We start from the raw sequence: 15,633 nt of genomic DNA, 5'->3' as shown, positions 1-15,633 counted from the left end.
AATACGGAGATCGAAACTGCATGCAGTACTCCAGGTATGGCCTTCCTAATACCCTGTACAGTTGTAGTAGGACTTCTCTGCTTATATACTCTATCCCCATTGCAATAAAGGCCAACATTCCATTTGCCTTCCTGATTACTTGCTGTACCTGCATACTAACTTTTTGTGTTTCATGCGCAAGGACTCCCAGGTCCCTGTGTACTGCAGCACTTTGCAGTTTTTCTCCATTTAAATTATAATTTGCTTTTCTATTATTTCTGTCAAAGTGGATAACCTCACATTTTCCCACATTATACTCCATCTGCCAAATTTTTGCGTACTCACTTAGCCTGTCTATACCCCTTTGTAGATTTTTTGTGTCCTCCTCACACAATTTGCTTTCCCACTCATTGTATTATCAGCAAATTTGTCTACATTACACTCGGTCCCTTCATCCAAGTCATTAATATAGATTATACATAGTTGAGGACCCAGCATGATCCCTGCGGCACCCCACTAGTCACTGTTTGCCAACCGGAAGATGACCCATTTATCCCGACTCTCTGTTTTCTGTTAGTTAGCCAATCCTCTATCCATGCTAATAAATTACCCCAATCCTGTAAATTTTTACCTTGTGCAGTGACCTCTTATGTGGCACCTTATCAAATGCCTTCCGGAAATCCAAATACACCACATCCACTGGTTCCCACTCGTTAGATATATTCAAAAGGGAGTTAGATTTGCACTTATGGCTAAAGGGATCAAGGGGTATGGAGAGAAAATAGGAAAGGGATACTGAGGTTGCATGATCAGCCATGATCATATTGAATGGTGGTGCAGGCTCAAAGGGCCGAATGGTCTACTCCTGCACCTATTTTCTATGTTTCTATGTTTCTATCTAACTTACTCGTTATATCCTGAAAGAACTCCAGCAGATTTGTCAAACGTGATTTCCCTTTCATAAAACCATGCTGAATCTGCTTGATTGAATCCAAATGTCCCGCTACTGCTTCCTTAATAATGGATTCCCACGTTTTCCCGACAGATGTTAGGCTAACTGGTCTATAGTTGCCTACTTTTTCTCTGTCTCCTTTTTTAAATAGGGACGTTATATTTGCGGTTTTCCAATCTGCTGGGAGCGCCACAGAATCCAAGGAATTTTGATAGATTACAACCAATGCATCCATTATCTCTTAAGCCACTTCTTTTAACACTCTAGGATGTAAGCCATCAGCTCCAGGGGACTTGTCCGCCTTTAGTCCCATTATTTTACCGAGTACTACTTCTTTCGTGATCGTGATTGCATTAAGTTCCTCCCTCCCTATAGCCCCTTGATTATCCACTATTGGGATGTTTTTAGTGTATTCTACTGTGAAGACCGATATAAAATATTTGTTCAAAGTCTCTGCCATTTCCCTGTTCTCCATTATTAATTCCCCAGTCTCATCCACTCTTTTCCTTTTTATGTACCTGCAGAAACTCTTACTATCTGTTCTATATTACGTGCTAGTTTACTTTCATAATCTATCTTCCCTCCCTTTATCATTTTATTAGCCGTTCTTTGCTGCCTTTTAAAAATTTCCCAATCCACTGGCCTCCCACTAGTCTTGGCCACATTGTATGCCTTTGATTTCAATTTGAAATTCCTTAGTTAGCCACGGATGGTTATCTCTTCTCAGTCAGTAATGGCACATTCATTCCTAGAGATTCCATTATGTACTCATATCGAAGGAATGAGACAGAAAGGAAGACCTTGCAAACACTGAGTGACGATATTAAGAATGATATTGAGTCCATGGGCTAGAATCTCCGCTTTTTTTGCATGCTTAACGCTCACTTATCGCCCATTTTACCACTGAAATGACATATAATGCCCAGATGTCGTCCATTTAGCTACAAAATGGAAACTGACAGGCATTTCTCAGAAACTTATCGGCGAGCATTACTTTCCCCGTGTGCTTAACACCAGGAAAAAATAATACCGCCACCCAGATTTTTTGGGCGGAATCTTCAGAATGGGTGAAATCAATAGCCATAATATCGCCCAGCATTAATTTCTGCACTGATTTAACGCCATGATTCAATAATACCGCCCGCCCACTTTTTTTTGTTGTAAAGAGCATATTTACTAAAACTACCGGCCATGAGATCGCCCAGCGTCACTTTCACCACCTCACACACATATCGCCCACAATATCGATCGCCCAAAATAACGCCCAGAAAAAGTGGAAATAACCGGAACTAATCACAGCATTATGGAGGCCATGTTCGACATCACATGTCCCATCCTTTAAAAGGCTCTGTGTTTCAACCTCGGGGGAGTTTGGATGTACTCTGCCGGTCGTTGGAGTTGATGTGAACATCTCTACAAACATCTTGACCATACTGTGACCAATTGGAATTGAATAGGTGTCTTCATTGGGAGATTCCTTGTTTGTGACCAATCAATGAAAAACAGAGAGCTACTGCAATGGGGCCTGTCCTTTCTCACCCTCTCTTACTGACCACTTACATGCAGCAGACGCGACATCGCCGAAGGTATGCTCCACAGCATTATGTGCCCAATGTACGACGTGCCAGACTGATGAGGAGGACCAGACATTACACCACCTGCATTCGGAGACTGCGCTTCCACAAAGAGATTATCACTGAGGTATGCCAGCTGATAAAGGGAGATCTGCAGCCTGCCAGCACCATCAGCACTGAACTGTTCGTCGAGGTCAAAGTCACTGCGGCACTCTTGTTCTATGCCTTGTGTTCTTTCAGACCACAGCTGGCAACATTTACGGACATCGTTGCATTAAACAGGTCACTGAAGCTCTGTACGCATGTAGGAGGGACTTGATCAGCTTCCCTATGACCAGGGAGGCACAGAGTGAAAGGGCTCTAGGATCCTCCAGAATTGCAAACTTCCCCAAGGTGCAGGGAGCAATAGACTGTATGCACATCGCAATGCAGGCACCTTTTCAGAATGCTGAGGTTTTCAGGAACCGCAAGGGCTTCCACTCCCTGAATGGCCAACTGGTTGTCGACCAGCAAATTATACTGGCAGTGAATGCTCAATTTCCGGGCAGCATCCATGATGCTCACATCCTGCGTGAGAGCACTGTATCTGACTTGTTTAACAATCAGCCACAAGGTCAATGCTGGATGCTTGGTGACAGAAGATATGGCCTCGCCACCTGGCTGATGAACCCCCTGCGTGACATCTACACCGAAGCCGAGAGGCGATACAATGAGACCCACAGAGCAACTCGCAATATCATGGAGAAAACCATTGGAGTGCTGAAGCAGTGCTTTAGATGCCTGGACCTCTCAGGAGGTGAGCTCCAATACCACCCTGAGCAGGTAGCTCAATTTGTGGTGGTGTGCTCCATGCTGCACAACTTGGGTATCAGGAGGGGACAAGAATTGCCTGATGAGTCTGACAGTCCACCTCAGCAGAGAGAGGAAGAGGAGGATGAGGAGCCGGACGTTGACATCGGCCCAGACAATCAGGCTGATGCTGAAGCCATGCCCCCCCTCCCCTATAGAACGCATGAAAGGGCCCATGGTGGCATAATAGCTACAAGAGACTTATGTCAGGAGCTCATCAATGACCGCTTTGCCTGAAAGAACATTGGTGTTATTTACAAGGCTGATACACTGCTGGGTGTGCAGGTAATACATCAATGGTGGGCATCACCTTAGTGACAGTTAAAGTTTAAGTTGATTGAAGTTAAGTGTCATTATACCCTTTGGTGTTAAGGAATCACCAGTGTGTAACGGTGCAGCTATCTGAGCCAATGCGCAACAAGGTTTTGTTAAATAACAAACATTTAAACTGAACATTTGTCTGAAATCATCAGTATCATCAGTAAAATCCAACCCTCTTCCCCCCCCCCCCCACCTACCCGCTTCTCCTCCACACTTCTACCCCTTCCCCTTCCCCTCCTGCCTCCAAGCCGCCATGCCGAGGAGCTCCTCAGGCGATGCTTCATTGCGGGGGGGTGGGGATGACGGCCAAACCACTGTTTGGATGGATACGGGAGAGGACTATCCCGAGGTGGGAACGTGCTCCGAGCCAGAAGCATGATGTTGCTGCTGGCTCTCGTGGCAATGGGGGTGCAGCACCTTGGGGTGCAGTGCCGTGCTCCGGGACCACTGGGAGCCCTCTGCCACCAGTGTTCCTGGCTACAAGCTCCAGGGCCTTCACCATCCCTTCCATGTTATATCTTATTTGTTGTAAAAAAAACTCAGTGCTAACTATGTTCTTGGTGCTTAGTAGGCTTTTTGCTGCTGATGACTGTCTCTCGTGCCTCCCACAACAGCCAAACAAGCACACACCACAGCCACACACGCCTTCAGTCCCTCTCAGCTCCCTCTCTGTCTCCTCTTCTGTGCATGTCATGATGATCCTTGACCTCCTGAATCGCGGGAATCGAGCGTGGCCATGCCGTTGCTAAGGACGGCAAAACTTTACGGCAGAAGGTCAAAAAAGTTTAATGCTACCGCCCATTTCATATCGCTCGTGGTAACACCCATTTTCAAAAATGGAGGCTAGGGGCTAGAACCTCCACTTTTATTGCCTGCTTAATGCCCATTTTACCGCTGAAATGACATATAACGCCCAAATATCGCCCATTTTGGCATAAAATGGAAACTGATGGGCTTTTTTAGGAGACTTATCACCGAGTGTTATTTTCCCCATGGACTTAACACCAAGAAAAAGTATTACCGCCCGCCCACTTTTTTGGGGCAGAATCAGCAGAATGGGTGATTTCAACGCCCATATGATCGCCCAGCGTTACTTTCCTCATGGACTTAACGCCGAGATTCAATAATAACGCCCAGCGACTGCTTTTTGTCGTAAAGAGCATATTTACCCAAACTAGCGTCCATGGAGATCAGCCAACGTCAATTTCACCACCTCCCAAATATCACCCAGAATATCGCCCGCTCAAAAAACCACCCGCAAAATGTGGAACTAACATGGACGGACGCCAGCGGTGTGGCTGGCATTTGTTAAATCCCACTCTTACGTGAGGAGCTGATATTGGAAAGATTTTCCTGCAAGAGCGCTGATGTGAGTGACAACGCTGACACACTGCTGTGTGTGTGCAGCTCAGACACCAATGGTGCCCATCACCGTGGTGCCAGTTAAAGTTTATGTTGATTGATATTAAGTTGTATTTAACCCTTTGACAGTAAGGAATCACCAGTGTGTAACGGTCCAGCTATCTGAGACAATGCGCAACAAGGTTATGATCAATAACAAAAGTTTAATACCAACATTGATCTGAAATCGTAAGTAACACAGCCAATAACACCCAACCCCCGCCCACATCCACTTTTTCTACCATTGACATAAATCACATGTTCAACTTGTCCAGCAACACAGAATACAAAGGCAAAACAGGAGCATGGACCCAGCCCCCATACATTGCAATAAATTGCATACACCCAGATGGAGATATAATACAGCCATCACCTGCAGACATGCACCTCACTTTCCTTCCCCCCCCTCTCTTTCTTCTCTCCAACTCTATCCCTTCCCCTCCTCGCTCCATGGCGCCTGGCCGAGGAGCTCCTCAGACGGTGCCTCATTGGGGGGGATGAAGGCAGATGCGTTAGTTGGACGGGTACGGGAGTGGGGATGCCAAGGGAGCAACATTCTCTGATGCAGAAGCAGGATCTTGGTCCTTGCTCTCATCTATCATTCGCAGGGGTGGAGTGCCACACTCGGGGGCCACTGGGAGGCCTGTGGCAGCATTGTTCCTGGCTATCGCATCCAGGGACTCCACCATGCACGGAATGTACTCGGTCATGGTGGCCAGGTGTTGGGATATGCACCCAAAGCTTCAATGAGCTGGTCACCAATGTCTACAGTCCTCCTGGACAACTGAACCATCTCTCCGCTGTCATGTCGCGCTCGTGGAACAGACCTGCCGCGTCCCCGAGGCCTTCTCTGGGTCGGCGCCATCCTGGGGACAAATGGTGTACCCTGCAGAGAAATGTTTGGGGCCGGCACCTCCAGAGTGGAGGTGGGAATGACCAGAGGACCAATAGATGGCCTTGGGGTGGAATGGGTTCTGGAGCGCGGCGATGCAGGTTCTTCGAAGTCCGCGCTCTCATCCGTCGAGAACAGACCCAGCGGATTGACGGGCGACAATCAGAGCTCCTCAACACCAGATGCAGTAGGATCGTCCGCCGACTCCTGCCCCACACCCCCACCTTCTGCCCTCTGTGGATTTGCCTGGGGCCGCGCTGCTGCCTGAGCTGCAAGACACAAATGAGGTTATTAGAGAAGAAGTGGGTGCTAGGGTGACAAGGTAAGTCCAGCGCTACACACAGCATATGCACGATAAAAGCACCACCGCTCTCAAAATCATCACAGACATCACATTTCATGACCATCAACACATTGTGCATTGCAATGATTTTCATTTGGCCAGCATTATTTCTACGACACTTTTAGAAATCATCTATCATAAATGATTGTTCGGATATGAGTTGGTGTGGCATCTCTTGACTTTACATCACGCAATGGTGTGAGCTTTACTCATGTGGCACCACTTCAGGGTATGCAGATGCATCCGTGGCTGTCCAGGGCTGCTTCCCCACGAATGCGAGCACCCGATCCTCCATCTCTGTGATGTCGCTGGGGACTGGAGGCCCCCCACCTGTTCACCTCTGCACAGACCTCATCGTCGATAGCTTCTTCTGTAAAAGGTGACAGGACGACACGGCATGAGATCATTGCGTGATATCATTACTAGGTACTGTCACAGAGACTAATACAACACATAACTGACAGATATAATCATGATTCTTATGATTATTAGCATTCTTTACCTAAAGACGTACAACGTGACCGCAGGCTTTGAGTAAAACATTCCCGGTAAAAGTGAAAGACCTCACATCTGCTGATAGTCACTCATGACTGTTACAAATCAAATTATATAAATACATAAGTACATTTAAATTAATGTAATACTTACTCTTGCGGATCCCACAAGGTCGTTCCATCGTTTGCGACATTGGTTGCCCTCACGCACCTCGTTGGTTGCCGACGAGACCACCTCTGCTATCTCGGTCCATTTTCTCTGGTAGGCCTTTGGGGTGGGCTTCCCACACCCTCCCTGTGTCAAATCACCCCAGCGTGACTCAACCTCCTGCAGCAGGAAGGCATTTGCCTCGTCCGAGAACCTCCTGGCTCTTTTGCGCCCTCCAATGTGCTCCTCTCCCACCTTACTGCTCTCTCCAGCATCAGTCTCCACAGCGTGCTGTGATGTCTCCTCCTCTCCCCCCATTATAGGGCAAATTCGGTCAAATATGTGGCTGGTAACAGCTACTTTTTGTTTGCCTACTTGCTGTGAAGCTCTAAAGTCTCCCTCCTTCCTCCCAAAGCAGCCACACCACACCCAGCCACACCTTCAGTCCCTCTGAGCTCCCTCTCTCTCTGTCTCTTCTTCTCTGCATGCAACCAACACCATCCAAACAGTTAAACTGGCATTCAATTGATTGTTTTTGTGGAACATTGCTGTGCGCAAATTGTCTTCCACATTTTTTAGCGTAACAATGGTGTTTACACTGCAAAAGTAATTCATTGGCTTTAAAGCACTTAGGGACATCCTGAGGACATGAAAAGTGGTGTATTATGGATGGATCACATATAAGTAAAACTGTACCAAGACTTTCTGTCAGTTATAAAGTGGACTGCATTCATTAAACGAAGTTAATGCATTCATTAAGCTAAGTCATGGGGCGAGATTTTTCACTTTTGTGCTTATCGCCCAAAAACGGGTGTTATTTCCGGCGTGGGCGGTAAAAAAGGGTTTCAGATCACCGGCTTCTCGCCCATTCTCAAAGCACCTAGTTTACATTTTTGAAAATGGGCGTTACCATGAGCGATATCAAATGTGCGGTAGCGTTAAGTTTTTCTGACCTTCTGCCGTAAAGTATGGCCGTCCTTAGCAACAGCATGGCAATACTTGATTCCCGCGATTCAGGAAGACTCTAGGAGAACTCCCTGCTGTTCTTCAAAGAACTTAAGAACATAAGAAATAGGAGCAGGAGTAGGTCATTTGGCCCGTCAAACCTGCTCCGCCATTCAATAAGGTCATGGCTGATCTGATCTTGGCCTCAGCTCCACTTCCCTGCCCACTCCCCATAACCCTTGATTCCCTAAGCAATAAAAGATTTTATAAAGTGTAAAAAACATATATACACAGTAGCAAAACTTCAATGTTGGATTTTCTAAATGCTGATGGAAACCCTGTAAAAGGTATAAATAACTTGTGTAATTGCTGCCCTCAAGATGCAATTCTTTGGCCCCTTACTTGTTACAACTTTCCCTGTGGTGACATACAGACACACAGGCCACCATCTGCCTGTTCAGGTGAATGTTAAAGATTCCATGGTGCTATTTAATGACATTTATATGAAACAAAAATAATATTGCACCTCTTAATTTTGTTCATAACTAAACAAAATTAAGAGGTGCAATATTATTTTTGTTTCATATAAATGTCATTAAATAGCACCATGGAATCTTTCACATTCACCTGAACAGGCAGATGGTGGCTTAGTTTTGCATCTCATCCAAAAGATAACTCCTCCAACACTGCTTCAGTAAATGTTAGCCTAGATTAGGTAGAATCAGCAAGTGGCATGCTAATGAGGTTCGTATGTTAAAAGCTGCCGAGTCGGGCCTGCTGCTGCTCCTGGATGAACATGATGCTTGAATTGGTGCATTCCCGCCCTACGCCTTCAATTTCTGGGTCAAAATCATAGTGAAGAACAATGGTCCCAGCACGGATCTCTGTAGGACACCACTTCCTAGTTACTGCCAGTCTGTGAAATGTCCCTTCATTTCTACCCTCTGTGTTCTGGATTGTAGCCATCTTTTAATCCATTCTGCTCTCGGGCTTCTGAGTCCACACGCTCTGACTTTTGTCATGAGATTGTGTGCTCAATCCTTGGAACAGGCCTTGATTGAAAACCTGTTAATATACGTGTTTGGATGCTATAATTGCACATCATAATTTGTACGGCCTTAGTCACTTTAAATTTACCATTTCCAGCTGTGCTAAGTTTCTTTGGCAGCTAATAGATATGGGGACATTTTGCCAGAAACCAAGCCTCCTAATAATATGATAATGCTCCTTTTAGCATGTGTGTAAATCTATGTAGCTCTGCTAAAAGTGTTGCTCTGATAAAAGATACCTTTGTCAGACATAACTACCGATGTTAAGAGCAACAAAATCGTAACCCTGACAACAGTCTCCAAGCGCATCCGTTTCAGTCTGATAAAATGTCACTTCTGAAAATATAGAAAGTCCATACTTCAGGAGAGGCCCTCAGCTTGCTGTCAATCTGTTGCTTGCCTATAGAGCGATCAAGATGAAAGATATGACACCAAAGCACCCTGACTTTTCACAGCACTGTAGCTGAGAGGCCAGAAAACTAGACGTTTCAGCACCTTCAATATTTTTAATGTATTGTCCTAGTGTTCTTCTCTCCTCCCCTTACATTTGATGGAGTATGGTTCCATTGGAACCACCACCCTCTGCTTCTGCCTCCAAATAATTGTTCTACGTATGTGAGCTCAGACAGTGAGCATCGGTTGGGTACTCAAATGTGAAAACATCACAGCCATTCCTGTCCAATGCCCATACACACACAATTTACAGCAGGTGTCCATGGATAATGATCAAAATAAGAACCAATCCCTGGTTGACATCCTTATCTACCCTAGCCTGAGGCACCAAGCCCATTTGTACCATCATTACTGATGAACTGACTGAGATTATCCACATCAATGCAGATCAGAATTTAACCTGAGAACAAATGGGATGACTTAAGTATATCAACCAGAGGGATCTGGCAACCAGACTATCAACCACAGGGAACTATCAACCAGAATATCAACCACAGGGAACTATCAACCAGAATATCAACCATAGGGAACTATCAACCACAGGGAACTATCAACCAGACTATCAACCACAGGGAACTATCAACCAGATTATCAACCACAGGGAACTATCAACCAGAATATCAACCACAGGGAACTACCAACCACAGGGAACTATCAACCAGAATATCAACCACAGGGAACTATCAACCACAGGGAACTATCAACGAGAATATCAAGCAGTTGTATCTGTCAACTAAAATATTCACCAGAGAGACCTGTCAACTAGAATATCAACCAGAGGGCCCTGTCAATCAGAATATCACCCATGGGGAACTGTCTCTGATTCGTTTCTCCACTGGTCCTTTACATAGTGACTAGCCAAATTATCCCCACTGGCTAGTACAGGTGCAGCGTTCCGAATCCAGAACACTTGGGACTGAGGCCCTTCCGGATTTTGCATTTTACCGGATTTTGGAGCGTTTTTCTCGCGTCACAAATCCAGAAACACCCGAGCCCAGGTTCGGGTATTTCCGGATTTCGGAACGTCAGAAAAGTGGCGGGGCGGGGGGTGGGGGCGAGGAGAGGGGGGGTGCTCATCGATGAGCTGTTCGGGTCGCCTGGTGGGGCCCCACCGTCGTGGAGATGTTCAGTCGGAGCCCCGCCACCGAGATGTTTGGGTGGGGGCCCCACTACTGAGGACCTGATTGGCAGAGGCCCGCTGCCGAGGAAGTGTTCGGTTGGGCCCCGCCACCGTGGAGGAGTTCCTTGTCTGGCCTGAGGTAGGTGGGGTCGGGCAGCCGAGGTAAAGGGAGGGAGGGGGGCCGGGGCGAAGTCGGGCCATCACGGATCGGCCCGGTGTCCGGATTCTGGAACATTCTGGATTCCGGAACTCCGGATTTTGGAGGTCGAACCTGTATTGCATAATGAGTGGTGCACTAATAGAGAGCTAAAGCTACAAAGACGTGTATTTATATAACATTTTATCGTGTTGAAATATTTCAAGCCACTTCATACAATGAAGCAGGTTTTCTTTTGCAAATGTGATTGTTATGAAAAGAAAGTTGACCTAGAATATTAAGGAGAGGCGTCATGGCAACAGGATAGCTTTCTGTTGAGTACACTTCTAATTCTATTCTGAGGTTTGCAACAGGAATTCCTGTTTGGTTAAAATTACCTGAGCAAGTTATTATCATTTCTGACAGCTGTGGTTACACATCATACTTGCCAATTCTATTGGAACCAAAATTGGATACCTGTTCATACCAGACGTTTCACCTATACATGTTAGTGGCTGCATCTTCTGCCTTCCTCTGTATGTCAGTTAATGCTGTGGTTATTAATTATGGCTGGTGCTCATCAATGAATAATGGGAATGAAAAGAAAGGCTTGCATTTATATAGAGCTATGTCACTATTCTCAGAAACATCTCAAAATGTTTTGCATATAATGAATCATTTTGAATTACAGTAACATATTATTTAGACAGGTGCTGTGTCATTTTGTGAAAGGTAAAATCCCATAACCAGCGAAGTACTGAATGCCCAGTTAATCTGTATTTTGCTGGTTTTGGTTGAGGGAGGAATGTTGGTCAGAAAAGGCCCAGCAAGATAAATTTAAAAATTAAAATTAAGTTTTTGTTATGGACTAGAAGGGGCAGGAGTGCTCTTCTAGGACTCACAAGGAAGCCTTGGACCTCCCTTCCCCCTGGCTCCTCCCCCTCCCCTGATCGCAGTCAGTAAGCTCGCCCAGACCGCCTCCAGAGCTCCTCCATCCCCCAACTCCAGCACGATTGCCTCCAGAGCTCCTCCCTCAATTGATAGCCAGGGACCATTCCCACAGGTTGCGGCCTCCTGCCATCATACAGCCATTTCTGCCCATCGGTAGATGGGCTAAGCCACCACATCCCGGGACTGCTCAGGTTTGCTGTCCACTTCGGGGATTGCACATTCTGCTCCCATCCTCACTTTAAAATGGCATCCAATCTGTCTGATAAAAATATACTGATAATCGGAGATTGTTTTACCAGTATCATTTGAGGAGGAAGTTTCAATGAGCCAACAACTTCAGTAATTAAATTTTAATGTGACTTACATTTTAGATATTCTTGTTAGTCACTAAGAGCCCGAAATTGATGAAGGCCAAGACCCACCCAAGTGCCGCCCAAAGTACCACCGATGGTCGCCGAGAGACCGGGCGATACTTTGCCAGGAAGATTCCTCTAAAAGAGATGTTGGTACCGACCGGTGGCAAAATAACGGCTTATGCCGTCAATCTGGGCGGCAGCAAGCAGGAGCTCTCAATCTCGGCGGCAAAGACTCTTGCCGCCCAAGTGCTGCCGAGGATGGAGTCGGGCCCAGGGAGGGTGGAAGAGCTGGAAATAAAAAGCATTACAAAACATACCAACGGAATACCTTCAGGGGACCCCATCCAGGTAAGCCACTGTTAAAAAACATTTTTAATCATGTTCACTAATCTTTTTTTTTTACGTTCTTCATACCTATCATCGGGGTTAGAACAGCCTCTGCACAGTGGTCCATCCCCCCTGTTGGCATGGACTCCTGCCGATTCCCGTCCGCACCAATCTTGCATCTCCGCGGGCGGGAGGCCACTTGCACTACTTGGCCACCAGAGGACATCAGCAGGCGATTCCCAGTGGTACTTCCCTCCCGCCCACTCAAGCCCAAGTGGAAACTGGGAGAGAGAGGAAACTGGAGGCAAAACTCGGCGACAGTTGGCAGCAGCGGGCGGCAGTGGGCGGTAAAGCCACCAATACCAGGCCCATAATATTTGATTTGGCTGAATATCTTCTAAGGCTGTCAAAGTTTTATGGAGAAATAAAATACCCTTCATTTAGCGGTTTCCCATGGCAATAAATAACTAAAGTCCCAAGAACCTAACTAATATTCCTCTCAGTGCCAAAGCCAACTGAGATAAACTGATAGGATAATAATAATATCGGAATATGAAAATGCCATGCAGCCCATCCAGCTCACTCTGCCATCCAGTTTCGGGGCCTAAGCAGACTACTTTTGCTTGATGAAAACCTTTAGCGTCCCAATGCTAAGTAGAGAATCATTGCCATTTCAATCTGGATTACTCAAATAAGCAATGGGGTCAGCTACTGAGATCTCTGTTTGTGATAAAAGAGCAGAAGCATGAAGGATCTTGAATTGAAGGGAAGCACAGAAATGCTGTATTATGAACAGCAACATAAAAAAACAAAGCAGCAAGACAGCACCATGCAGAACAGAAAGGTGAACAACATTGAAATGCTATATTGTGAACAATAGCAACATTGCACCGGAAAGACCAGAATTTGAATCAGCCAATCATGGAAATTTCAGGACAGAAGGAAATCATTTGACACAATGTGACAGCTGTTCAATTGAAATTGTCATGTATTCAACTATCATTGTAACCCATGTATAAGCTGACCTAAGTTGTACACCTTGAGAACATTGACCACAAGGGGCTGAACTTGTGGGAGACACTCCTAACCTGGACTTTCAGATATAAAAGGGAAAGCTCCACCCACCTTCATCACTTGAGGTCTTGGTAATAAAGGTAATTGGTGACAGAGTGACCTTCTCTCAAGTATGGGCCTCGTGTGCATTTATACTGTATAGTAAGGACATACCATTGGCGACGGGAAACTGGGATTTAAACCATGCGAGCATGGCGACTAGCAGCACAGAAGAGGGGTACTGTGTTGGTGATGATTGGGATGACTTTATTGAGAGACTACAGCAAAGTTTTGTCACTAAGGAATGGTTGGGACAGGATTCGGCTGACAAATGCAGTGCTCATCTCCTGACTGTTTGTGGATCCAGAACGTATTCCCTGATGAAGGACCTTCTAGCGCCAGAGAAACTGGTGGACAAGACGTTTGAAGAGCTCAGTAAGTTGATCGGGGAACACCTTAAACCGGCGAGCAGCATGCATATGGCAAGACACCGGTTTTACAAGCATCGGCGGCGAGAAGGGCAAAGCGTTCCTGACTTTGTGGCAGACCTCCGGCGACTGGCGAGCCTATGTAAGTTCACAGATGCATGCAGAGCGGAGATGCTGTGAGACTTTTTTATTGAGGGCATCGGGCACGCTGGGGTTTTCAGGAAACTTGAGACCAAAGACTTGACCTTGGAAGCGGCGGCTCTGATAGCCCAGACATTTATCTCAGGGGAGGAAGAGACCAGAATGATGTATGACAAAAATCTTGGCTCAAATGCGACAAACGATCAGGAAGTCAACATTGTTAATGCAGCACACAGTTCTCTACACAGACAAGGGCAATCGGACATGCCCCAGCATGTAGTCGAACCCAAAGGGGGAATTCAACAGAGACAATGGCTAGCTGAACAGCGATTCATGCCATCGCAATGGACAATGTGGCCAGTAATGGGACCATCAACACCTCTTAATGGTGCGCTTAAGGACAGTTACAGAGACAGTCAGAGACAATCGACTGGTAATGGACCTTTTGTTTCCAACAACAGGGCCTCAAGCTCATGCTGGAGGTGTGGAGGCAAACACCCAGCCAGAGCTTGCAGGTATCAGCAATATACCTGCAGAAACTGCAACGTCAGCGGTCACTTGGCGCGTATGTGCAGGAAGCCTGCAGCCAGGTTGATGCACAAGGAGGACGGGCCCGATGTAAGCCTTACGAGGCCAAATGAATACTGGGGGAAATCGCTGGAAGCTGAAGTTCAGCGAGTTCATGTGGAGCACATATACAGTTCATATACCAGGATGCCACCGATAATGATGAAAGTGCTCCTCAATGGCATCCCAGTATTAATGGAGCTAGACACACAAGCCAGCCAGTCCCTGATGAGTATCAAACAGTTCGAAAGGTTGTGGGTGTCCAAGACCAGGAGGCCAAAATTATTGCCGATTGACGCACAGCTACTGACATATGCAAAGGAGCTCATTCCGGTGCTAAGCAGCGCCACGGTAGTCGTGACACACAAGGATTCGGAGAACAGGTTGCCACTCTGGATTGTCCCGGGGGACGGTCCCGCACTACTGGGGAGGAGTTGGCTTGCTGTCATGAACTGGAAATGGGGCGATGTCAATGCAATTTCTTCTGTGGAGCGAGTATCATGCTCACAGGTCCTGGACAAATTTGACTCATTATTTCAACCCGGCATCGGCACTTTTATGGGGACCAAGGTAATGATTCAAATAAACCCGGACGCCAGGCCAGTACATCACAAGGCCAGAGCGGTGCCGTACGTGATGCGGGAAAAGATAGAATGTGAATTGGACCGCCTGCTGAGGGAAGGCATCATCTCGCCAGTTGAATTCAGTGACTGGATTGTGCCGGTGCTCAAGGCAGATGGGTTGGTCAGGATATGTGGCGATTACAAGGCCACCATCAATCGGGTGTCACTCCAAGACCAGTACCCGCTACCGAGAGCACAGGACCCCTTTGCGACGCTATCCGGTGGCAAATCTTTATCAAAATTGGATCTGACCTCAGCTTACATGACCCAGGAGCTGGCGAGTGAGTCGAAGAAGCTGACCACCATCACAACACACAAGGGGTTGTTTGATTATAACAGATGTCCGTTTGGGATTCGTTCGGCCGCCGCAACCTTTCAGCAAAATATGGAAAGCCTCCTCAAGTCGATTCCAAGGACAGTGGTTTTTCAAGACGACATCCTCATCACGGGTCGCGACACTGAAGAACACCTCCACAACTTGGAGGAGGTGCAACGCAGACTGGACCGGGTAGGGCTGCAAATGAAAAAGGC

Source organism: Pristiophorus japonicus, chromosome 1 (assembly GCF_044704955.1).
Source record: "Pristiophorus japonicus isolate sPriJap1 chromosome 1, sPriJap1.hap1, whole genome shotgun sequence".
Lineage (NCBI taxonomy): Eukaryota > Metazoa > Chordata > Chondrichthyes > Pristiophoridae > Pristiophorus > Pristiophorus japonicus.
The sequence above is the reverse complement of the archived record's forward strand: the minus strand, read 5'-3'. Positions refer to the sequence as shown.